The following is a 27,337-nucleotide window of genomic DNA, read 5'->3' as shown; positions in this document are numbered from 1 at the left end:
CAGAGATACAAAAGTGGGCGGTAGGTATGAAAGGGTTGACTACTCCTGATCTATATGATCTGTTCCCTGGTGAATCACAACTTCGGAACCCAGTTGTGAGCTTTATCATGCTTGATAAACCACTAATATGTACGTTTTCAGAAACTGCCTCCCTCCCTCCTTTTAAAATCACATCCACTTTCGCCAATCCTGTGCTGTGTACACCTCCCCTGCTTCCCACAGTTCCTCCAAGGTGTTTGGTGTGGGTTCGGGTGTTTTCATTTGCAGCAGGGTCTTCATCTGACTCATGAACCCTAGAATGTAGAACAATATCTAAGACATTAGAGGTATCCTCCTATTTATAAGAATTAAAACACACAAGATTTGATATTTTGGTGGTTATGTTCATGTTTTTAAATTCTGAAATAGGAATTATATGTATCTGGAAGACAAAATCCGTTTGTACACTACATTAGATATTTGAATTAGGCAAAGAAACACTCCCACATCTGTCCATATGCCACACCTGTTTAACAGCGTTCCCAGTTATCTTCCTGTGGTTGTAAATGACATTCCCCAGGTTTCTAGAAAGATAATTTGCATACACCCAGATGCACCATTTTTCCAGATGAGGCTCAGATGGAACCATATTTGAATTGTTGGGTATAAGAAGGAGGAAGAGGGCCCTGGCCAGTTGGCTCAGTGGTAGAGTGTTGGCCTAGCGTGCGGAAGTTCCGGGTTCGATTTCCTACCAGGGCACACAGGAGAGGCGCCCATCTGCTTCTCCACCTCTCCCCCTCTCCTTCCTCTCTGTCTCTCTCTTCCCCTCCTACAGCCGAGACTCCATTGGAGCAAAAGATGGCCCGGGCACTGGGGATGGCTCCTTGGCCTCTGCCCCAGGCGCTAGAATGGCTCTGGTCGTGACAGAGTGACGCCCCGGATGGGCAAAGCATCGCCCCCTGGTGGGCGTGCCGGGTGGATCCCCTTCGGGCGCATGCGGGAGTCTGTCTGACTGCCTCCCCGTTTCCAGCTTCAGAAAAATCCAAAAAAAAAAAAAAAGAAGAAGAAGAAGAAGAAAGAGAAAAGTATGGATGGCATTAAAGAACTTGAGAGGAGGAATAGAAAGGGGCAAGATTTCCAGTCCAGTCCCTTGAAGCCTCAGTCCTTGCTACATCTAGGAACTGGAGTCCCTCTGCTCCCTCTTTTCTCCACCAGGGCCAATTTCTTTTAGGACCTGACTGCTCTCCCCCTAGCATAATATACTCTAACCTCTCCTTCCATCAGTCTCCTTAAGAATATTTAAGCCAGAAAGACAGGAGAATTTCAAGTAGAAGAGTTTCTAAAGATAACAAGTAGAAGATGGTGAGGACCAAATCTCACTTTTCAGTAAATCTTGGTAATTAACTACGTTTACTCAAAATAATTATAAAAACACCAACACTGTCGCCTGACCAGGAAGTGGCGCAGTGGATAAAGCGTCGAACTGGGATGCGGAGGACCCAGGTTCAAGACCCGAGGTCGCCCGCCAGCTTGAGCACGGGATCATCTGGTTTGAGCAAAGCTCACCAGCTTGAACCCAGGGTTGCTGGCTCAAGCAAGGGGTCACTCGGTCTGCTAAAGGCCCACGGTCAAGGCACATATGAGAAATCAATCAATGAACAACTAAGGAGCCACAATGAAGAATTGATGTTTCTCATCTCTCTCCCTTCCTGTCTGTCTGTCTGTCCCTATCTGTCCCTCTCTCTGACTCTCTGTCTCTGCCACAAAAAAACAAAAAAAAACAAAAAAAAAAAACACCAACACTGTCCCTTGGCCCTATGGTTGCAATCATTTCTAAGCAATGAAAACATGAACGCCCAGGGACACAGCTCCCACCCACCAGAATTCTTGAAGGCGTCTAGAGTGTAGACATCCTTTTACACTCTCTTTATTCACCTCTTCTTCCCTCTTAGCAATCGTGGTCTGTCATTTTCATTCCAAAGATCCTTCTCTCCTTGACATAGACAAAGAAAATAGAAATCTCACAATTCTGTTCTTTTTCTCATCCATCAATGTTATCATCATTTTTAAGCTGACCCATTTATTGGATCATTGTGCTTCTTGAACTTAAAAGGCAGACAAACAAAAACATGTATTCTGAGATTTTTTTTTTAATTGGTCCCAGATCATATGGAGGCCGTCCTTTGTATTTGTTATTTCCTTGTCAGAATAGCTCCTCAGCAGGATCTTCCCACCACGAATTCATAGCACTGAAGCCTCTGATAAATGGAGTTGCTGCTTTTTCAAACAGGACTCTGAGACCAACTGTCTGAAGCAGGGGTCCCCAAACTTTTTACATAGGGGGCTAGTTCTCTGTCCCTCAGACCGTTGGAGGGCCGGACTATAATAAAAACTATGAACAAATCCCTATGCATACTGCACATATCTTATTTTTAAGTAAAAAAACAAAACGGGAACAAATACAATATTTAAAATAAAGAACAAGTAAATTTAAATCAACAAACTGACCAGTATTTCAATGGGAACTATGCTCCTCTCACTGACCACCAATGAAACAGGTGCCCCTTCCAGAAGTGCGGTGGGGACCGGATAAATGGCCTCAGGGGGCCACATGTGGCCCGCGGGCCGTAGTTTGGGGACCCCTGGTCTGAAGCAACCATCCACACTGCTGCCTCTCCTCTTACCCTACTTTATTTTTTTCTTAAAAGCACCACTACTGCCTGGAATTAAAGATATGCTTTAATTGTTTACTCTCTTTCTCCCCTACTACAATATAAGCCCTCTAGTAACAAGGACTTTGTCTTGTTCACATCGGTGTCCTCAGTGCTTGAGACAGAACTGCTACAAAGTTTCTCAATAAACATATACTCAATGAATGAAGCAATAAATGAATTATTTAAAGCAGAGAGGCACAGAAACTGGAAAGAAGGTTACATGAAAACCACCACAGTGGTTTCTTCTTTATAGTTTCCAACTTTCACATCAGAAGTATGTGCAACTACATGATAGAAATTGCTGGGTTTACGGTAACCTTTAATTTTTTATATTATGATATAATCAGAATTGCTTTGATAACCTGAAAAACGCTTTAGAGACAAGTTAAAAATATAGAGAAGTAAAATTTAAAAGAAATTACTCATAATTCTAATATCAGAGGAAACTGATATTAAGAGGTTTGGGGTATAGTTAGAATTTTTCCAAGGCATTTTTCCTTTCAAATTTTCATGGTATAGAATTCTTCTCATCTGTTCCCTGAATTTTTAAAAAATCTGTTCTCATAAATTTGCTATATTTGATATTTTTCAGTCCCCCATGCCATCACAGTGTTTAAAACTATATTTTTATTATTCTATAAAATTCCCATTACTTTCACATGGTCAACCAGTTCCCCCTTGTTAAAATTTGATTTTTTTTTCAATATCAGTTCCCCTATTTTCTTCCACAAATTTTTGGATAATGGAATTCCAACAAGGCAGGTGTCCTGAATTTAGATGAAAATGAATTTCAGGACAGTTGGTTAGAGACTACCATCAATACTGTATCTCAGAAGACACTTGTTTAGTTTAGTATTAAGACTTTATTCTACCGTTATTGATATACCATAAGAATTAAGGTAATAAGGCTCTGGCCGGTTAGCTCAGTGGTAGAGCGTCGGCCTGGCGTGCAGAAGTCCCAGGTTCGATTCCCGGCCAGGGCACACAGGAGAAGCGCCCATCTGCTTCTCCACCCCTCCTCCTCTCCTTCCTCTCTGTCTCTTCCCCTCCCGCAGCGAGGCTCCATTGAGGCAAAGATGGACCGGGCGCTGGGGATGGCTCCTTGGCCTCTGTCCCAGGCGCTGAGTGGCTCTGGTCGCAACAGAGCGATGCCCCGGAGGGGCAGAGCATTGCCCCCTGGTGGGCGTGCCGGGTGGATCCCGGTCGGGTGCATGCAGGAGTCTGTCTGACTGTCTCTCCCCGTTTCCAGCTTCAGAAAAATACCAAAAAAAAAAAAAAAGAATTAAGGTAATAAAAAATACTCAAAAGAGACCTCTTTTAAAAACCTACATTTACTTAACAATTAATTATTGAGGACCTATTATGTACCAAATATAATAGTTTGAAGTACTTGAGATACCAAAATTAAAGCAAATAATACACTACTTAGAAAAAGCACACCAATTAATCCTTTTGCAAATATATATTAAACATCTATTATGTGCCAGGCACTATGCTATGTACATAAGCATAGATACAGACACACTTGGTTTTAAATCTCTACTACTGTTAGCTTATAAATTGTTAAATAATTTATTTTTTCTTCAAACTGAGTTATTTTAGGACTACTATTAGACATGAGAAATTAAATTATCCAAAATACTGGTGATATAAAGATGAGCAAAATAAATTCCCTATTTTCAGGATACTCAAAGTATAATATATAATAAAAATTTCAATAATACTTATTGAAGAAAATTAAATATAATATAGGGCAAAATGTCATACTGAATACTAATTATCTTCTCTACTGACTGGTAAGTTTCTTTGAACACCTTTAACCCCTAATATAGTATATAATGAGTAATAGAATACTCAACAAATGTTAAACTGATGGACAAATAGACATTTTATGAGTAATTATTTCCCAATATCACCCTGAAGTCATGAATTTTCTCTTAAGGCAGAATATTTACTTCCAAAAAACTTCATTTTAGTATTTAAATTCTCCTTTAAGGTTTTGGAAATGAAAAAGCAAATTAATTTCTGCCTATAAAATAAGGTTGCAATAGATATAATCACTAATTTTCAAGTTTTATATACAAAAAAAAAAAGATTGAATGACCTGAGGGTATTTTAAATTGGATCTATCATATAAAATTTGCAAGTTGATCTTTCTTCTTCACTTTGAATTAGTGAAGCTTCTTTGTTCAGGAATAAATAACAATTTGGCAACTTTGGAAATGTTTACATATTTCCCTCTGTACAAATTAATTATAAAGAAATACTGAAGAGGCTGGGGTTTCTGGTTACTGGAGCATTGAAAGCTAAAAGCTTAAAGTATAAACAGTGACTACCTTATTAGTCATAGTGAACAGCTGTTCCTTAATAGGACAAGAAATAGCATGTTAAAAACACTGGAGGAAAATTAGGATAGACAAACTAAAGAACTTTTTACCTTCTAAGAGTGACTCTAAATTAGGTGACCCTAGAAAACTATGCAATGTAAAACTTTTTAGGATTATACAGCTACCCTTGAAGCAATTTTAATTAGTTTTTAATTGCCTTTCTTAATAAAATTTGGATTGAGCAGATAATTTTCCAGTCTTTTCAAATTTCTTGAAATTTAAGAGACTGTGCTTATTTTCCATGTGTCCACCAGAGGGCAGTGGTGACCCAAAACACAGGAAAGGATTTTCTGTCAGTCCTGTGTCCCCCCTGGCAAGAACCTTCACGCCAGACCCCTTACAGTTCCTCACAGACGTGTCTTCTGTAAGCAGGTTGGCAGTGGTATGTTTATTTCTGAGTACCAAATAACGATATCACAAAATACTAAAAAAGGACACTGGATGAAGTACATTGTCAGAGACTGAAAGAAAAGAACATTACATGAAGATTATATTTTGTTTGTGTGTATCACCTAATACACATGCACACTAGTTGGTTCTTTTTATTTATCATGCATTCTGAAGTAGAAAAGTATGTGAGACAGTTGTGTCAAGACAAAGAAATCAATGTTTCCTTTCATTAGTTGGTTTAAAACAATCTATAGAATTATTGAATGCCTATTAATTCATTCCCTTATTTATTCAGAAGTTATTTGTTGTATAAGTGCTCACATTAGAAGCTACATTTGCTAATGTGAGGAACAAAGAAACTACTGCAGGGAGCTTATAACTAAGACATTGATACTAAATTGCAGGATACAGGGAAGGATGACACAGGAATACACTCCACTAGTTGTTAATTTTGGTAGCAATGTAACAAAATCTTTGCTCCTTTTATAGCTGTTTTGGATTTCTTTTGGAGACTCACAGGTCCACAAACCTTGTCCCAGTCCCACAGAACACATAACTTTATATTTAATTTTTTAATTTTTTTTAATCTTTCTGAAGTTGAAAATGGGGAGGCAGTCAGACAGACTCCCGCATGCACCTGACCAGGATCCACCCGGCATGCCCACCAGGGAGCGATGCTCTGCTCATCTGGGGCATTGCTCTGTTGCAACCAGAGCCATTCTAGCACCTGAGGCGAAGGCCATTGAGCCATCCTCAGCGCCTGGGGCCAACTTTGCTCCAGTGGAGCCTTGGCTGAGGGAGGGGAAGAGAGAGACAGAGAGGAAGGAGAGGGGGAGGGGTGGAGAAGCAGATGGGCGCTTCTCCTGTGTGCCCTGGGATGGGATCGAACCTGGGACTCCTGCACGCCAGGCCGACGTTCTACCACTGAGCCAACCGGCCAGGGCAGAACATATAACTTTATATTTAAAAGGTGATGATGAACCATAGGAAGCTTCTGAATAGGAAGGGAGAGCCTGAGTATGCACTTTTCTAATGCTGAGGCTTTCAATTTTAGTTAATGTTGTTATTTAAATATTTTATTCTGCTCACAGACATTTTTATGCAAAGGGTGCAACTTTCAAAAGAGTCTTTTTGCAAGGCTGCCCTAAAAGCTTCTTATAATATCTGTGAATTTATCTTCTGGGATCTCTTTTATTGTATTTGGGTTATTTGCTGATTAAACTTCTTTACTCATTTTTTTATCTTGTGAAATTGAGAGCAAGATGCAAACCTCAAGTATGTGAAGAAAAAAATTAATGGTGTCAGAATTATAATTCAGTCAATATTTACTGAGCCGTTTGGGTTTTCTGTAGGAGGCAGACAGTAATAATATCTGTCTACCTGTATAGCAGCGAGAAGCTCTGAGAACATTCCTGCCATAACTTTTGGTCAAATCAAATGGTGTGGTTTGTTTATGTGATTGCTTATTTAGGCAGATGGATTTGGCTGGAAATTATACATATTTGCAATACTTCCTGGGAGAATTTCGCCATCACATCTGTAGTGTGGTCTGCATTACAATCAAGACATTACTAAGTTGTTAGAAAAAGGACTTTCAGTCCTAACAATATAAGTGATAATCATTTATGATGGTCTAACTTTAGATTACGAATGACCTATTTATCTAAATATCTTTAAAATGGTGGATATTTGAAGTGACATTGTGTTAAAGAGGTAAAGTAGCAGAATCAGTATTGTCAGTGTACAGGTTAATGTTTATGAAGCCAGGACCAATCCAGGAAGGAGACAAACTGTTACAACTAGATTTTTAAACTAGAGTTTATTTCTATTTTCCCAGATAGGATTAAGCCCACTGTTATTTCCAGGGCTGCAGTAAATCATCTTAAGGACATATAAGCTTCTAAGTACTTGTCAAGTGGAAAACGTCTTTAGAAGAAAACAGAAAATTATAACTGTTTGAAAAAGATCTAGACATTTACACAAAACAATCTATGAGAGGAAGAAAAAAACACTACATAATTTGCTTCTTCCTGAATGTATAGAAATTTCCCCTAAAAAGGCACAAAAAAAATGTTTGTAGAAAAAGTAAATACAAGAGCCAATTTGGACTCCTAACTTTATTTTGCATGTGCAGTTTGAGATGAGTTTATAAAATGACTACTATTAGACATTAATCATTCCTTTCTCCTGCTACTTCTGCTGGCTTAAATTTAAAAGGAAAATATAACAGTTGAATATATTTTGATATATTATTTGTAAAAAAAAGAGTCTCTTTTTTTCTGTTGGAAAGAGTTCTATTGAAAGTCACAGATAGCCAGATGATTTTAATGTCAGTTCCAACAAAGAACAACAATCCACTAACTACCTATAAACTTTATAATTAGCAGACATTTATTATCATGTCGTTCATTTTGAAAGTTTCCACTCATAACAGTCCTACCAATGGATCTGAAGGGACAGGAAAATGGTTAATTTCTTTTTTTTATTTTATTTTATTTATTTATTTATTTATTTATTTATTTATTTACAGAGACAGAGAAAGAGTCAGAGAGAGGGATACATAGGGACAGACAGACAGGAATGGAGAGAGATGAGAAACATCAATCATCAGTTTTTCATTGCGACACCTTAGTTGTTCATTGATTGCTTTCTCATATGTGCCTTGACCGTGGGCCTTCAGCAGACTGAGGAACCCCTTGCTGGAGCCAGCGACCTTGGGTCCAAGCTGGTGAGCTTTGCTCAAACCAGATGAGCCCGCGCTCAAGCTGGCGACCTCGGGGTCTCGAACCTGGGTCCTCCGCATCCCAGTCTGACACTCTATCCACTGCGCCACCGCCTGGTCAGGCATGATCAATTTCTTCAAAAATAATTATAAACAATTATTCATTACATATGTTGCAATAACATATCCACACAATAATAATCTCTCTTGCTTCAAATGTATAGCTTGTAAAAGCATTTTCACACACAGCAATGCTGATCCTAGGTGAGTTAGTTAAGCCCATTCTAGACATTTCTAAGAAATAGAGAGCCTGGGGGAGTTTCCCAAGGTCACATAGCTTGAAAATTGCAAAAAAAAAATGCTTCCCAGACTTGGTCTATTCACTCTGAGTTTAGATAGAAGTGACATTCTAGTGAGGCTGTATTTACTACCTCATTGCATTCATTTATTATACAAGGCAGCTTCTTACATGTTGATGAAGCATATGCAGAATGGTGCTATTACTATGTGCCAGGCAGTGTACTCAGTGCACAGGTCTCCTCTTTTGAGTTTATTGTGGTGACATTGGTTAACAAAATTATACAGGTTTCCGGTGCACAGTTCCAACACACACTATGGACACTGCATTGGTTGTTCACCACACCATGTCAAGTCTCCTTCCATCACCATTTATCTCCCTGCACCCTGCTCCGCCTCCCCCTCCCCGCCCCACCCACACACTGAGGAAAACAGAGGCCCAGTGAGGTTAAATAATGCCTCTGGAATCACACAGCCAGTGAGCAGTGGGGCCAGGTCTCTCATCCAGAGGTGTCCAGCTGCACAGCCACACTGCCTGCCAGAAATGAACTTTCCTTACAGTACACATCCAGACTGGGCTTTCACTACCCTAATTGTTCTATTTTAAAATTGTCACACACTTCTGTGCTGACTTTTGCTTTACTGTTGTTTGTTTTCATTCAATACAAGGTATTCTACATGCTTTTCAATGCTGCTGGTGCGAGCTCTCTGGCATGAGTGTTATTTGCACGGCATGGCACAGTCTTTTTTGAACACCAATAGAGGACCAACTGAAGTAATCTGGGATGCCAGCACCAGGGCCCTGTGACAACGAGGGCCAGCTCATCCCTCTGCCGTTGGTTGGTTGAATGGTAGACGGCAATAAGGCCTGAGTAAAGCATACTCGATTCTCTGAGTACAGGGCAGTTATGACTCCCTGACCCACAAATCCAACCCCAAGTCAATAAATATTAAGGAAGAGCTACAGAATGAAGTTTGAAAAAGATCCCACAATCCTGCTTTCCCCACATTATAGTGACAAGGCATCTTCCTCAAGTGTTAATGACAAGTTCACAGGTATTGGAGGAGGTAAGCAATGGAGTAGCAGCCAAGGACACCAAGGGGTGCAGGCCAGGGGGGTCGCCATCTAGCCAGTCCCACCTTAAAGTCCACCGAAATGCAACCCAACTGCAGTTTATTACAAGTTCTTCATAACGTGGGCCATGATTGCCAGGAAATAAGAAAGTGTCAGGTGGTGGGGACATGATACAAAAAGTAAAATTATTTAAACCTCTGTCATGAATATTGCCAGTTTAAATACTTGGTCCAACCAAATAGTTCAAAGTCTCAGATACTATAAATATTACTTTGGGAAAAAGTAGTTATTTATTTGATACAATACATTATGTTATAAATGCAGATGATAAAATTTCCAGTTCTCTAAGGGAGTACTTTTTTCTTGTGAGCAGTTTATTTACAACTGGCAAAAACCACATGTCTGCTTGTGGACATCAGACTCTCTTGGATTCCTTAGATAAACATACTATTTGATTAAATTAACCAGTGTCATCAAGAGGGGGTTCTGGTTGTCATGTTAATTGTGTTCTATGGAAATTCTATGGATGCATCATTTAATTAAAATTTTCACTTAGTACTTATCAGAGTATAAGAAATGTCATCATAGTTTTTTTACACTTTGTAATCAAATCATTTGTACATCACCAAGATTAAATCATGAAAAACATCAACCCTTCTGTTTTCCTTCCTGCTACAATGATCAGGCTTCTTACAGTACCACCTGTGATGACAGGCAGGCTATCTAGAATTTCAAGCTTTCCATCATATTTCCATGTCAGAGTTAGTATTTCCAGTCTACAATTCATCATTATAGCACTTAGGAGACTTGTAGCTAATTCTTTTTTTTTTTTTTTTTTTTTTTTTTTTTTTTTTTTTTTTGTATTTTTCTGAAGCTGGAAACGGGGAGAGACAGTCAGACAGACTCCCGCATGCGCCCGACCGGGATCCACCCGGCGTGCCCACCAGGGGCGAAGCTCTGCCCACCAGGGGGCGATGCTCTGCCCCTCTGGGGCGTCGCTCTGCCGCGACCAGAGCCACTCTAGCACCTGGGGCAGAGGCCAAGGAGCCATCCCCAGCGCCCGGGCCATCTTTGCTCCAATGGAGCCTTGGCTGCGGGAGGGGAAGAGAGAGACAGAGAGGAAGGAGGGGGGGTGGAGAAGCAAATGGGCGCTTCTCCTGTGTGCCCTGGCCGGAAATCGAACCCGGGTCCCCCACACGCCAGGCCAACGCTCTACCGCTGAGCCAACCGGCCAGGGCCTGTAGCTAATTCTTAAAAACATTAATAACATCTACCTTTATTGAATGTTTGATATGTGCAGTGAATGGATTAAGCATTCCACTTATCTTACTTAAGCTCACAGAAACACTTTGATGTTTCTTTCCATTATACAGATGCAGAAAGTGAGGCACAGGTCAAATAGAATAGATAATAAAGGCTAGATCCAGTATTAATAGCCAGATCTGACTTGTTCTAAGTTCCTTCTAATCTAATTCATTTATTTCATATATACAGAAACGGCCCAGAGAGGTAACCTGTCTTTTCAAAGAGCACATAGCTGGTTAGTGGCAGACAAAACAAGGGCTGGGGTTTTCACCAGTTGTCTTATTGCCATGAGCCGTCTAGGCCTAAGCTATTCAGCTTTTTATCTTGTTGCATTTCTGTTGCAGCATAAAGCAGCCAGAGACTTGTAAGTAATATCCTTTATCACTGCTGCCTGTGATGTATAGAGCAATCACATTTTTTTAATGGACCGTCTGAGTAGTCCGTGCTTGTCGGCTTAGCTCTTAAAGAGTCTGGAGCAAATCTATTGCTCACTTAGTGGCACTCAGCGTTTGGCATAGTTCCTCAAATGGCAGAGTTGGATTTCCCTTCTCCCTTATCCCTGTAAACTTCTCTAAGAGAATGTCGTACTATACTTCCCTATTCCAAAACTGAGCAATGAGAACATTTCATAAAGACTCTTCTGTTTTAAAAAGCCCTAATCTGCTCATGCCTTTCCCTTGCTTGTTTCTCTTCCCAGATAAAAATTTGGTGTTGTTTTTTTTTTAAGTCATAAATGGGTGTTGAATTTTATCAATCACTTTATCTGTATCTATTGACATAATTATATGGTTTTCCATTCTACTAACATAGTGATTTACATTATTGATTTTTAAATATTAAACCAACCTTGCATTCCTGGCAACTTGGTCTTGATATACAGTATTATCCTTTGTTACATTGCTGGATTTGCTAATATTATTTTTATTTACTAATGTTTTATTCAGGATAGTGTGCCTATGCTAATGATGTCCTTGTCAGCTTTGTCATGAGTGCTGACCTCATCTTGGTTCAGGTGATGGTGACATATATATATATTAAAAGTCATTGAGCCTGATCTCTGGTGGCGCAGTGGATAAAGTGTCAACACTGAGGTTGCTGGTTCAAAACCTTGCACTTGCCTGGTCAAGGCATATATGGGAGTTGATGCTTCCTGCTCCTCCCCCCTTTCTCTCTCTCTCTCTCTCTCTCTCTCTCTCTCTCTCTCTCTCTCCCTCCCTCCCTCCTCTCTAAAAATGAATAAATAAAAAAATTTTTTTTAAAAAGTCATTGAGCTTGACCAGGCAGTGGCACAATGAAAAGAGCCTTGGCCTGGGACACAGAGGACCCAGGTTTGAAACCCCACAGTCAACAGCTTGAGCACAGGCTCACCAGTACAGAGTCACTGGCTTGAGCATAAGATCATAGATCTGACCCCATGGTTGAACCCAAGGTTGCTGGCTTGAGCAAGGGGACTCAACTGGAGCCCCCTAATCAAGGCACATGTGAGAAAGCAATCAACTAAGGAGCAACAAGAAAGAATTGATGTTTCTCATTTCTCTCCCTTCCTGTCTGTCCCTATCTGTCCCTCTCTCTGTCTCTCTCACTAAAAAAAGAAAGAAAAAAACATCATTGAACTTAAGATGCTAGACATTTTACTGTATGTAAATTACACTTGATTTAAGTACAAATCTGCCTCCCTGCCTTAAAAATGAGGGGAAAAAAAGAATGGCCATCCCAGAGTAGTCCAACTTCTTACACAGCAGGTGGCTTCCACTGGAGTGCACAACAGAGGCTGCCGGCCTCCTTACGACTTGGGCCCAGAACTGGCCCAGCTTCTCTTCAACCGTGTTCCACTGGGAAAGGCAGGTCACAGGACCAGCCCAACCTAGGAAGGCCTGCCCACAGGCAGGAGTACTACAGGGTGGTTCATTAGGGGCCACCAAAGTAACATTTTATCACAGTGATGAAATTACCATATTAAGTGTAAAAATAAAGTTGTTTTTTTTTTTTTTAATTCAAACTCCCATTCTCTCCTCTCTGTTGAAGATGTATTTTATGGTTGATATTTTGTCAGATTTTTCAAAAACAAAAGTATTTGGAAATTCATATCTGCACAATGTTTTAATTCTAAATTTTGCCTTACAGATCCTGTTATGCTTACTCATCTGATAAATAGATAAAAGAATAGCTCCTGTGACCTACGCAATATCAAGGTCCCAAACCCTTTTAAAACAAAAACTTGTTTGGTTTCTTTCACCAGAGAGCTGGCTCAGAAACTTTGGTTTCTAAAAAAAAAAAAAGAGTTTAACATTTTTTATACTGGAAATTTTTTCAGAAATGTTACTGCTCCAGTATCATTATTTTTTTTTTTCCTTTTTTTTCTGTATTTTTCTGAAGCTGGAAACGGGGAGAGACAGTCAGACAGACTCCCGCATGCGCCCGACCGGGATCCACCTGGCACGCCCACCAGGGGCAACGCTCTGCCCACCAGGGGGCGATGCTCTGCCCCTCCGGGGCGTTGCTCTGCCGCGACCAGAGCCACTATAGCACCTGGGGCAGAGGCCAAGGAGCCATCCCCAGCGCCCGGGCCATCTTTGCACCAATGGAGCCTTGGCTGCGGGAGGGGAAGAGAGAGACAGAGAGGAAGGAGGGTGGGGGTGGAGAAGCAAATGGGCACCTCTCCTATGTGCCCTGGCCGGGAATCGAACCCCGGTCCCCCGCACGCCAGGCCGACACTCTACCGCTGAGCCAACCGGCCAGGGCCCAGTATTATTCTTTATAGCACACTGGGCTCAAAACTAAATGTTTTCAGGTTTTAAACTTATGCATATAAATATGGAGTCAAGTTTCCTGAGTCTTATTCCTGTAGAGGTATGTGACTTTTCTACTCCCTTTAGCTTACCATTAGCCTTTTCGTTATCTGTACCGGATCTCTTCACCACATGTAGTAAAGACCTGATTACTGACTTTCCAAGTCCGTGAACAGTGGGATCTGTGTCTGTGTAATGGAAAGCACAGAAAGTACACTCACAAGTGGTGCTGCTCACAGTAAGCCCTTCTACTGAGCAGCTGTGCTGTACGGTTATCATGAATTTGGGTTTGAGTTTAGACTCGGAATGATAATCCTTGAACTCCTGTTTCTAAGAATGTAATCTTGCACAGTGGCCTAACCTTTCTACACCTCTGCTTCCCCCTCGATACAGTGGAGAGAAGAACTGTGCCTTCTGGGTCTGCCACGCCAATATAGCGAGATAAGGCATGCGAACTGCCAAATGGGGTGCCCTGTCCACCAAAGAGCAAGAATTCAGGCCCTGGCCGGTTGGCTCAGCGGTAGAGCGTCGGTATGGTGTGCAGGAGTCCCGGGTTCGATTCCCGGCCAGGGCACACAGGAGAAGTGCCCATCTGCTTCTCCACCTCTCCCCCTCTCCTTCCTCTCTGTCTCTCTCTTCTCCTCCCGCAGCCAAGGCTCCATTGGAGCAAAGTTGGCCCGGGCGCTGAGGATGGCTCCATGGCCTCTGCCTCAGGTGCTAGAGTGGCTCTGGATACAACAGAGCGACACCCCAGAGGGGCAGAACATCGCCCCCTGGTGGGCATGCCGGGTGGATCCCGGTCGGGCGCATGCGGGAGTCTGTCTGACTGCCTCCCCGTTTCCAGCTTCAGAAAAATGAAAAAAAAAAAAGAGCAAGAATTCAGCACATATTGTTATTGTTATTAGCAATGGAAAAATTATTAAGACTACTTGTTCAGTTGTTCAGAGGTAGATTACTAAATTTTCAATTATTCCACAACCTTGGGTCCACCCCTCCCTCCACTCACTTACTCACTTAGACCTGCCTTTTCATTCTCTATCTATTAGCATCTGATTCAGGTTGGTTTTAAGGATGGGAGAAAGAAGGAATTTGAGTTGACACCTAAGACTTGATGGTTATACCACAGCACCAAATAGTTTGGGACAAGCTGAAGCAAATCAGAAGAGTATTGCCAGCTTACTAAGACATAAGGCCCAGCTGTCAAACTTCTACAGAATCCCACATGATAGTAGTTCATTACTGTTCATGTTTCAAAGAACAAATAAGCTTGGTGCGTATGTGAGTTCTTGTTTCCTCTGCGTCAAACACTGGACCCTTCTGAGTATCTATCACTGACAAATTATAAACCACCCACTTAATACTGGGTCACTGCTTCTATACTACCCTAATTACAGTGCTTTATAATCAGCCTTGCTGGTATGTACTGGACTGGCTATGTAAGTGAATATATTTGTGCTATGTAACGATAGCTGGCAATTATCTGTGGTTTGGGATAACCCAGGACAGCTCCTCCTTAAGTAACTGACCATGATGACCCACATGACTGCCCAATCAGAATGAGGCCTCCAGGTTAAGTTGTTTGAATGACTGATCTCTCGGTACACTGGTTTTGTATTATTTACTCTGATGTTTACTGAGTGTGTTCAGTGGAACACTGTGGATTATTGATCACACACACACACACACACACACACACACACACACACACACAAAGGTTACTTAGTCAAATAAGTATTGACAGCCCAAAACAAATTTTTTTTTTCCTTAGGCATAATTTCCTTTCACATATAAATGCCCTGATAAGTCTTCCAGTAAGAAGTATCATTTCATTTAAGAAGATAAAATATAAAGTATTTCCAAACTTATTTGACCAATTTATAAATAAATAAAGGATTATTCTCCTGTATTAACACAGTTCCACACAGGGCTGGTCTAACAGAATATACTTTGGGAAATGCTATTTGACTAATCTATTGTATCTTTCTATTTACTATCTCATTCACTATTAGATAATTCCAAAAATGCTTTTCTACTTTTCTTTCATCCAGTATTTCTCCCCTGACCTCACCCCTTCTGACGAGGTTGCCAGATTTAGCAAATAAAAATATAGGATACACAGTTACATTTGAATTTCAGGCAAATTGTTAATACTTTTTAACATAAGTCTGTTTGAATGAATTAGGTGTCTTGTATTTTTATCTAGCAACCTGAATCCCAAACCAAATGAGAGCCATCCTTGAGTAATTAATGAAACCCAGGTTAATTCAGTTATAAGTACATGGAAGCAATTCATTCAATGCATGTTGAAACTTTTTTTTGAATCTTTCATAATAACAGAAGTGTGAAGCACTTTTTGAGATCATTGTATCTTTGGTCTTTTTATAATAATTTTAACATGAATAGTGTAATCACTCTGGAACTCTAGAGTGAAATAAACTTTTTCAGTCTAGAAATGAGCTCTTTCATTTTACAGAAGAGGAAACTGAGTCCTGAAAGGAGTGACTTGACTCACCAAGGAAATTATCCCACAGGGACTTGATAACGGCCAGTCTTGCATTCTCATTACCTAATTCTCAAACTGATGGTCTAGACTCCCTGACTAGCCTATCTTTATTGTTGTTCACTGTATTTGTTAGGGCCAAAAAACGCAATTCCCCTCGCAGCCAAAAAAAAGTGATAAATTGGTGCTTAAAATGATAGAGTTAGCTAAGTTTATTATTTTCATTGATACAGTCATAATAAAATAAATTTAAAGCTTAAATGATACTGGATATGTTCACGTTTCCTTTATCCTTCAGAAGGCGCTGCCGTATGTCCCAGTGTCTCGATACAGTATGCAAGAGTACAAATTAAAGACAATTCCAGACTGTCTTTGTGTGACTATGTGTTTCTATTTATAAACTATTGTTCAGGATATATATGCTTTTCTTCCATCCATTAGCCACCTCAAATGTGTTATTGAAAAGAAACATCAAGTCCAGCAATAATCACACAGAACAAGCAGTAATGCTCATAAGATCAACAGTTTTCACAGGTTCCTTTTTATAGAAAGCAGAAGGACTATTTATATTCATGGCAGATCTTATATCACCTTTACTATTTAGAAAAAAAAAAGTACTGTTTGGATCAGAGTATTGAAAACTGCTAAGGAGGCCCTGGCTGGTTGGCTCAGTGGTAGAGTGTCAGCCTGACGTGCAGGAGTCCTAGGTTCGATTCCCAGACAGGGCACACAGGAGAAGCGCCCATCTGCTTTTCCACCCCTCCCCCTCTCCTTCCTCTCTGTCTCTCTCTTCCCCTCCCGCAGCCAAGGCTACATTGGAGCAAAGTTTGCCCGGGCGCTGGGGATGGCTCTGTGGCCTCTGCCTCAGGCGCTAGAGTGGCTCTGGTTGCAACAGAGCAACGCCCCAGATGGGCAGAGCATCACTTCCTGGTGGGCATGCCAGGTGGATCCCGGTCGGGCGCATGCGGGAGTCTGTCTGACTGCCTCCCCGTTTCCAGCTTCAGAAAAATACAAAAATACAAAAAATAAATAAAAAGAAAAAAAGAAAACTTCTAAGGAAAAAAATCACTTAGGTGTTTCTTTTTGTTTTCTGTCAGTGTCATATTTAGTACCCATCTCACACAAATGCCATTGTCCCCTCAGGTGCCATGTAACTTAGGGAAATGAATGAGAGACCTAGGGTCTTCAACAAAGACTCTGAGTTGGCCAAAAATTAAGAAAGAAGCATTTCTTTTGAACTAATGAGTTTTTCTGCGTCTAGCTTATTCCTCCTCTAGAGATGTGGATATTTAAGCATTAAGGGATAGTCTTTACTTGAGTCATTGGGAATGGTACACTTACTGGTAGCCTAAGTCCCTGCCTTAACCATACTGCCCATGTATTTAAATCAAACTTCATAATCACATCATCTGTTAAAACGGGCTGTGTTTTTTCTGCATAACCTTCCCTCTTATCTCATCTACCTGACATTGCTGGCACAAGGCAGAACCATTGTATTATCCCATGTGTTTCATTAGGAAGTGGAGCAATGATTTAATTTCTTAAGAAAATATCAAGGACTGAGTTAGAGATTGTATTGTATATTTTTCTATAAATTACTAGTTTTCTGTGACATTGTGGTAGTGAGGTGGTATCACTCACAGACAAATGCCCTCAGGTGTTAGCCAGTTTGTCAAGGACCCTGCCAGTTCTTAAGTTGTCACCTTGTGAAGGTGAACTCTCTCCAACTCTACTTGACCTTTAACCTACTTGAGGTTTCTGAAATATAAAGTATTAAGGTAATTTAACTGAGTTTGATATCAGAATTCAAGAGGCGCTATAGCCCATTAGTCTTCTAATTACACAATGTGAAACGCATTGTAATCAGCATTACTTTGACAGCATGAATAAGGAATGGTAAATACAAAGTGCTAATTACATGAAGATAACTTTTTTCCCCTATGAGGAGTTTCTACTTTAAGATGAATAATAGTTAAATAGGTATTTGAGCTCTGGCAAGTGACTTGACCTTTCTAGTTCTCAGTTTCCTCATCTATAATGTGATGGTGATAGAATACGTTCTTCATAAAGTCACTGTGAAAAGTTAATGTGAGTGTGTAAGTAGTTAGCACACTGCCCAACACATTGTGGGTGCTTACTAAAATATAACTAGTATAATTGCAGATTAAAAAGGTGGTGATCTTGGTGTTTATTATTATTATTCATGCACAGAAGGTACCTTAGCTGTTTATTACATTTTATTCTTTGCCAAACATTTTTATGATCTCCAAGTGTCTTTTCATGGATTATCAATGTAATGCTGGCAGTGATTACAGTAGAAAAAATAAAAACATGAAGCACAGTTTTCCTTTAAAATTGCAACTTTGTCATAAGTCGCATAGATGACCTGTATATATTCTAGAAAAAGTTATAACCAAGGTGTCTTATAAAAGTTTTATCACTTACCATTATTAAAAGCCACTCACTAAGGGCTTCCTTGCTGTTCAAGGCACTGTGAAGATGAAAACACAGTGACACTCCCATGTCTTTCACCAAAACTTCAGTTTCCTCTAAGACTGGTGCTGTGATGGGAAGACTGCGTGCCTGACCCCAGGGGTCATCAGTTTATGTTTACAAGCTAAGGGATTATGGTCCTTCAATATTGATCTGACGTGTTTAACTGCTTACGTCACTCACTTGCAATGCAGTTAACTACTTGTCCATAAAGGGGAGTTGACTAAGTGGTAAGTTAGAGGTCACATGAAATATTAAGGTAAATATAAATATTTACAGAGCTAAAGAGAGACTGCAGTTCCGCGCATTGCATCAGATGTTCTTGAGTCAGGTCCTCTGTGCTTTTAGATAAGGAACCCTTATGAAAGGAGGAGTGATGCCAATTAGGGAAAAGCCTCACAATTCAGCTCCCCCCCCCCCCCGGGGACTGACTGGTATGTCTCCTTCCAGATCATTGGAGTTTCTATAATATCTGTCTCCCTTTAAAGTGGTACTTATACATAAGTTAGTGTAGCATGCACTAATTACTTCAGAATATTTACTTCCACGTGATCAGAAGATCAGGGTTAGAATTCTGGATGAAGTAGACTTTTCATTTCCCCTCTGCTAAGCAAGTCACTTACCCTTTAGGAAGCTTTATTTTCCCACCTCCCATATTTGAGATAATAAGTCTCAAGGCTGTCGTGACGATAAAGTCACGTGTATATCAGAAATGTTTGGTAAGCAGAAAAATGTGATCTGAACATAGGTGGAATTATTTTTCTGAAATGACCTCTGTGTGTGTATGTGTGCTCACACACACGCAGTGCATTTATTTTTCTAGTTTCTGCATGTAGTTTAGCTCACTTCTATAAACAGGGGGGAGGGAGCAGCAATTGCAGTCATTGGCACAGCAAAATCTCAAATATCATATTAAATTTTCTACTTCGTTGAGAGAATATAACAGAAGGTACTATATATGATGTTTACAGTCAGCATTTGGGGACAGTTGTGGGAATGATATAGTGTCTATATGATTGATCTTGGGTACTCCCAAATCAAATGACAACTTGTACTGCACACTATTTTTAAATGGCCTCATAATAAGTCCAATTTTGATTTTACCAGTGTGTACAGAGTTTCACATTTTACAAGATATTTTCCACAAACATTATTTCATTTAGTCCTTTTACAACCTTTTCAGAGAGTTATTATTCTTATCTGCATTTCTTATATGGAACTTTGAGTTACTATGTATTAAGGAACTAGCACAGAATTACACCGCTAGTTAGTGGGATAGCCAAAATACAATCCGATTTTTCTGCACTTTCAACTACCCTGTGCTCCCTTAATGTGCGTTTCGGGATTTTTTTTTCACTTGTTTCATGAAGAGAAACAAAGTTTTATATTTTCTATATTAAACAGTTGGTCAGGCAAGAAAGCCTTAAACATGCTATGACTCATAAATCTTTTTATTTGTTTTTAATTAGGTAAAGTTGAAGTCTAGCATTAACACCTTTAACAAATACTAGGAATGTAGCTTATTCTTGAAACAAATGTTCCTTTCACATGCAGATTTTTTCCAGTACAGAATCATCATTTTACTTTAAAGAAAAAATCAAAGATACACATTGTGTGTTAACTGTTGTTTTTCTTCTTTATAGAGGTGTGACATACATGTTTTCCAATTAGTAATGCTATATTAAACAAACCCAGACAGATGACCAGAAAAGCTGTTTGCTCCCTCCTTACACATACTGAGCTAGACCAATAGAATGCCACCATCTTGGCAGGATAGTCTGACAGAAAGAAGATTTTTGTTAGAATCATAGAGCTTGCAAAGTCACATTTTTACCAAACTTACACCACCCCAACAGAAAGCCTAATGAATATATCCATACAGAAAGGATTTTATATAAACCTGCACAAACACATTTAACATGCTATAAAAAAAGGGTACCTTTCGCCTGACCAGGTGGTGGCGCAGTGGATAGAGCATTGGACTGGGATGCAGAGGACCCAGGTTCGAGACCCCGAGGTCGCCAGCTTGAGCGCAGGCTCATCTGGTTTAAGCAAAGCTCACCAGCTTGGACCGAAGGTCGCTGGCTTGAGCAAGGGGTTAGTCTGCTGAAGACCTTTGGTCAAGGCACATAAGAGAAAGCAATCAATGAACAACTAAGGTGTCGCAACAAAAAACTGATGATCGATGCTTCTCATCTCCATTCCTGTCTGTCTATCCCTCTCTCTGACTCTCTGTCTCTGTAAAAAAAAAGGGGGGGGGAGGTACCTTTCTATCAATTTCTCCCTCATAGCCTATATACACTGAGCCCAGTAAAACAGAAACTCTAATGTAGAAAGCATTTTTTCCTTAATAGAACTAGCAACTAAAAAAGAACACTATTTCATGTTTCAACCTTTAAATGGGTAATCATGGAAATTCCAGGATTGGATCCATTAGATTAGCTTGAGTATTCATGTATTCATCTATAAATATATATAAGCACCATTTAAATATAATATTTTTAAGATAAATTCTTTTAAATATTTTTAAAGCTTTAAAAAAAAACAGAATAAGAAAGTTTCTCCTAGAAACCACACCAGGACTGACAGTGATAACTGGACTAAATAGCCAAGACTGGGGAGTTCATTCCCACCTGTAGTTTTTAAGTAAAGAACTTCTCTTTCAGTTGATTCCCACAGCCAAGGATAACTCAAGTTACCAGAAAGCAGTGGACAGAAAACAGGATCTTCAGAAACCTCATGAGCTGGCTTGAGTAACGACTGAGATAAAATCCCAACTAGTCAAAACCCCACAGAGCTGAGCCCCTTGGGCTGGAGGGTTTTCACACTTTCCCAAGTGAAAGCCCTATTAACATAGATTCACTCAAGGCCTGCCTGTGGTATTTGGAACAGAAAGGATTCATGGTGGTCGGTTATCCGGTTATCCGTCCTGTTGCTGTGTCAACCACATGCAAGCCGGCATCCCCTGGCCCCAGAGCACTCTGACAGCTGAGAGATAATATACGCTAGCAGAAATGCTACACTGCAAACTGTAGTCCCATCCTCCCAGCTGTGTTGTGCTGTAACTGCGTGGCGGCACGTTGGAGGCTGGACGGGGTGTCTGCGCCTGCGCCTGCGCCAGATCCTGCTAAGAAGCCAGGACTCGACTGCTGGGGCCGCCGTCACATGTTAGCTGCGATCTAGGTATCTGTTGCCAACCACTGAAACGCAGGTTCATTAAATAACACCGGGAAGGCCCTGTCAGAGTTTTATATAAGTACTTGAGTAGGCTTTACATAACTACCTAAGAATATTCTATATAAAACAGATGGCAGTAGAACAATAGTGACTGAATTGAAAAGGTATCTTGAGGTAGTATTTTATCTGCAATTTGAAAAATCTTATGATCTGAGAATATTTACTTTTTAAAAACTTTCAAATCCTGGCCAGTTCGATCAGCGGGTAGAGCATTGGGCCCGGCATGTGGAAGTCCCGGGTTCGATTCCCCACCATCTACCTCTCCACCCTTCCCCCTCTCCTAGCTCTTTCTCTCTCACTTCTCCTCCCACAGCCAAGGCTCCATTGGAGCAAACTTGGCCCTGGGCGCCAAGGATGGCTCCATGGCCTCCCCCTCAGGCGCTGTAATGGGGCAACGGCCCGATGGGCAGAGCATCGCCCCCTGGTGGGCATGCTGGGTGGATCCCTGTCAGGCGCATGCAAGGAGTCTGTCTCTCTGCCTCCCTGCATTCTCACTTCAGAAAAAAAACAAAAACAAAAGAAACCCACTTTCAAAACTCAACAGTAAAAAATAAACAATCCAGTTATAAAATAAAACAAAGACACAATGTTTTAGCAAAGAGATATGGAAGGCAAATAGGCAAATAAGCACATGAAAAGATTTTCAACGTTATCAGTCATTAGACCGATGCAAATTAAAACCACAATGAATTGTCCGTACAAAACTATTGAACAACTGAAATTTTAAAAAGTATAATGATAATACCAAATGCCAATAAGAATGTGAAGTAACTAAATCTCTCCTACCTGACTGGTGGGAATGTAAAAATGGTAGTCACTGGGAACATAGGTTGACAGTTTCTTAGCTTATGACCCAACTATTGCATTCTTGGGCATTCATTCATCTCAAAGAAATAAAAACTTATGCTCAAACAAATACCTATATACAAGTGTTTATAGAAGTATTACTCATAATAGCAAAATACTAGAATCTACTCAAACATCTTTCACTAGGTAAATGGATGAACATACTCTGGGATAATAGCAATTTACTTAGCAATAAAAAGAACTGATACACCCTGGATGAACCTCAAGGGCATTATCCTTAGGGGAAAAAAAAATCCATCTCAGAACATTATATATTGTATGCTCCCATTAATGTACAATTGCAAAATGACAAAATTCTAGAAATGGAGGACAGACGAATGGCCGGGGGTGGGCGGGGCCGGGGATCAAATACAGAGGTAGCAGCACAATGAAGTGCTTTTGTGATCATGAAGCAGGTCTCCATCTTGATTGTGGGGATTCTTTTAATCCTACAGCTTTGGTAAATATTTACTATAAAAGCTAGTCAAAACTTTTTGCACCCACTTTTGCACAGTGTAATCCTGACAGTAAATAAACAAATGTTGGTTTAATTATGCTTAAATATCCATTTTTATATTTATTAAAAGTAAACTACTGATTTTACTAGCAAACAGCAATTTTAGTATACAATTGTAGATTATTTGTGGTAATAACAAAAACAGGGATAAATTCATGACAGTGATTGTTCCTTTTCTCTCCTTTCTTATTGTCAAAATAGAGTCTGTACTCCATACTGAAGTTTCTCCAACTTTTCCAGAATTTGGGGTTTCATGTGTAAAGTTTGGGAACTACATAGAATAATTATGGCAACCTCTTTCTCAGATCACTGTCCTAGTTTGGAAAGACTTTCTAGAATAGTGAATTTTCTTCTGTCATGTTTTAACACTATTTACTCTAATTTATTTTCCTGAAAGTTTTTCTGGTCAGTTTCCCTCAGATTTAAGCATTCATCTGAGCAATTTCATGATGACTATTTGTTTTCTACCCTTAGAGAAGAAGCATCCTTTGGAAGGCCTAGCTGAGCCCCAGTGCCTCCTGAGAGTGGAAGGCAACAGCGGCATGGTAGCCTGCTAGCTGGAGTCTTCTCACAGGTGTCTTTCTGGTCCTAGCACCTAGCACCTTCCTTGCTTAACCATGCCACTTAACTTTTTTTTTGTTTTGCTTTGTTTTGTTTTTTGTATTTTTCTGAAGCTGGAAACAGGGAGGCAGGCAGTCAGAATGACTCCTGCATGCGCCCGACCGGGATCCACCCGGCACGCCCACCAGGGGGCGATGCTCTGCCCCTCTGGGACGTCGCTATGTCACGACCAGAGCCACTCTAGCGCCTGAGGCAGAGGCCACAGAGCCATCCCCAGCGCCCGGGCCATCTTTTGCTCCAATGGAGCCTCGGCTGCGGGAGGGGAAGAGAGAGACAGAGAGGAAGGAGAGGGGGAGGGGTGGAGAAGCAGATGGGCGCCTCTCCTGTGTGCCCTGGCCAGTAATCGAACCCGGGACTTCCGCACGCCAGGCCGACTCTCTACCACTGAGCCAACCGGCCAGGGCTTTAACTTTTTTTTTATTGAATTTGTTGGGGTGACATTGGTTGATAAAATTATACAGGTTTCAGGTGCACAGTTTCTACAACACATCATCTGTATATTGCACTGTGTGTTCACCACCCCAAATCAGGTCTCCCTCCATCATCATCTATCTTCCAATGAAAGAAACAGGACAGGTAGGTAGGTAGGTCAAAAAGCAAGTTAGTGGTAAAAGTAAGACCTTGGCACAGGCTGACCAAAATGCAAATGCAACTGTCAAATCTCAGAAAACTACTTCTGCATGCCTCAGTCGACTCATCTATAAAATGCTTATTATATTAATCGCATCCACCTCCTCAGTTGTGAGAATTAATTGAAGAAATATTTTAAATCTCCTAGCCCATTGCTTACCACATATGATGGCTGCAACACATGTTGACTCCCATTCGAATTTCTAACCTATTTCTTAGCCTCCAAGGCCCTTTGAAAAGATTCGAGTCCGATAACTCCATTTCCAAAGACACTTCAATGAGGATGACCGAAGCTTCAATACCTTTCCTTGTAAAAACATTGAATTTCACTATATTCTGGAGTCTCTGGGATAGTCAAAGAGCACCAGGCAAGCCTTTGTCTCTGAAGGAAATATAAACTAATGGGGAAGGGTAGGAATACTAAGGGACTAAAATCATCTGGGAAGGGAGAGTAAGTATCCATCTGGGAAACTGAAGGTGGTTTCCTGGAAGAAACTGAAGGGACAAGGGGGTTTGTTTGCTTTTAGTATTTTTCCCTATGTTCTGTTGGGGAGGAGGGTATATAATAACAAAGCAATAGCCCTTGCAATAAAATATGGCTCCCTTTTTCCCAGCCCTCAATGCTTTACCCGAGAACTCCTTGAGGACTAAAGACACATTGTTGCCATCTTTGCATACCCAGGCCTTGGTACACACCTTTTCCATAAAGGTTTATTAAATCCCTTAAGATAGCTGAACATATCAATACCATTGTTCTCCAGGCTGGGAGTGAGGAGGTTTAAGGCACATTCATTTTATTTTTATTTTATTTTATTTATTTTTTTTTTTTCTGAAGCTGGAAACAGGGAGAGACAGTCAGACAGACTCCCGCATGCGCCCGACTGGGATCCACCGGGCACGCCCACCAGGGGTGACGCTCTGCCCACCAGGGGGCGATGCTCTGCCCCTCTGGGGCGTCGCTTTGCTGTGACCAGAACCATTCCAGCGCCTGGGGCAGAGGCCAAGGAGCCATCCCCAGCGCCCGGGCCATCTTTGCTCCAATGGAGCCTTGGCTGCGGGAGGGGAAGAGAGAGACAGAGAGAAAGGAGGGGGTGGGGGGTGGAGAAGCAAATGGGCGCTTCTTCTATGTGCCCTGGCCGGGAATCAAACCCTGGTCCCCCGCACGCCAGGCCGACGCTCTACCGCTGAGCCAACCGGCCAGGGCCAAGGCACATTCATTTTAGAAGGCCATCTCAAAGCTCCTTAAGAGCCCAGAGCAGTTTGTGTTCATTGTCACCTCCTTAGAACTTGACAGAGTACCTGACATACTGTAGGCACTCTAAGTATGATTATACAAATCATGAAGAAAAAAAAAAAAATGCCCCTAGTCCTGTCCTCCGAGGTAATCATCAGCCTGGAAGAGTGAGAAGAGGTCACGAGGAGAGATAGACTAGACTGGGTTACCAAGGATTCTGACAATCCATGAAGGGCCAGAAGTCAATTTCATTTCCTCACTCAGCCATCTGTTGGAGGTTGTAAATCGCCTTCTTACTCAGGTCGAGGGCAGCTGTTGCTTCCTTAAGCCCCCTGCGGGGATCCTGAGAGCCAAGTCACCGCGGAAGGTAACCCAGAGGGGGGAGCTCGCCAGCACGTGCAGCCGCCCAGGGGAGGAGGAGGCTGGGCTAACGCAGCCCTTAGTCAGCAGCTGGGCTCGGTTTTGAAACAAAAGCCAATGTCCTCCCTCGGAGTCCGCGGCCGGTCAGCTGCTGGGGGAAAGAAAGCCATGCTGCCCAGCCGGTTAGTGGCCCAACTTACTTTTCCAGAGCCTGGGACAAAGGGCCAGCAGTTGTACGGAATGGGTGGGATGTTAGGGATGGGAACGGGGGCACAAATCGCATTGACCCGCCCCTTCCAGCGCTCTGGGAGAAGGGCCGGGGTCTCCCATGTTTTGCGTCTGTTTGTCCTGGGCAATACGCCTCCGAGCCCGGCTCCGGTCTTCCCAAAGCTGAGGCACCTTTGCCACCAGCGCCCCAGCTCACAGACATACCAGGCCCTGGTTTCATGAATGAAATCCAATCGTGTGGATATAAATAGCCGTGAAGGCTGCTAACGTCACAGTGCGAGCCGCTGCCGCCACCGCGGCTGAGCTCGGTGCCGGGAGCTCCATTCCGCCGAGCTGGCCCGCCAGGGAGCGGGGTGGGGGCAGGAGAAGAAGGGGAGGGCTTGGGGTGGAAAGGGGCGAACCCCTCTCTTCCCGGACAGGGAAGAGCGGCCGCAGCGCTGGGCGAGCTCACAAAACGAGGCGAGGCAGTGCCATGCTGCCTTTGTGCAAAGTTGGGAGGTGGGCGGCACGCCGCGCGCAGGGTACCCGCACACCCGCGACCGCGCGCAGTCGTGGCTGCTGCTGAGTGGCGGGGGACCCCTGCTCCCCCCAGCCCTTGAAGGCGGAGAGAGCTCGCGTCTCGCTTCGGCTTCAGGGTAGGTTCTGTGTCGTGAGTGCTCTATGGTATGAAACTTCTCGGAGCAGCCGCCGCGGAGCCCCCACCGCCCCGGCCCCAGCGGGTGGCAGGCGGGGGCCCCGGGCTGCACCACGAGGCAAGCAGCGTCCCGAGAGAGAGTTGTGGAACCGAGCTGCCGTAGGAGCCACCCTCGCCTCTCCGCGAGGCCGGGCTCCCTCACATCACAGGCAAACAGAAGAGGTTTCGAGGAGCGCCCGCACAGCCGCACCCCTAACTTGGAGATGAGAAAATGAACAACAGGCACCCTTAGCAGGAGGGCTGCGCCAGGGAGGGGGTGGCGCCGCGCCGACAGGAGGGCTCTTTTCCTTGCAAGGACAGGGTCTGGGAGCCGGAGGTC

At 42.1% G+C, this 27,337-nt stretch overlaps 1 protein-coding gene across 9 annotated transcripts in view; it reads left to right on the top strand.

Moving 5' to 3' along the window:
• RHOBTB1 (Rho related BTB domain containing 1) overlaps positions 1-27,337 on the top strand; it is a 149,680-nt gene that overhangs the window by 50,166 nt on the left and 72,177 nt on the right. For 3 of the 9 annotated variants that reach the window (XM_066348389.1, XM_066348386.1, XM_066348393.1), the window contains exon 1: positions 26,685-26,959. The exons of 1 other annotated variant lie outside the window; for it this stretch is intronic. The gene's annotated coding sequence lies outside the window, so the exon portion shown is untranslated. Of the gene's footprint in view, positions 1-26,013; positions 26,104-26,144; positions 26,279-26,684; positions 26,964-27,337 lie in introns of those variants that run through there. 5 more of the 9 variants (XM_066348391.1, XM_066348395.1, XM_066348392.1 and 2 more) reach the window with 4 other exon arrangements.

This window comes from Saccopteryx leptura, chromosome 9 (genome assembly GCF_036850995.1).
Source record: "Saccopteryx leptura isolate mSacLep1 chromosome 9, mSacLep1_pri_phased_curated, whole genome shotgun sequence".
NCBI classification, from domain to species: Eukaryota; Metazoa; Chordata; class Mammalia; order Chiroptera; family Emballonuridae; genus Saccopteryx; species Saccopteryx leptura.
This window is presented reverse-complemented; position numbering and strand designations above follow the sequence as displayed.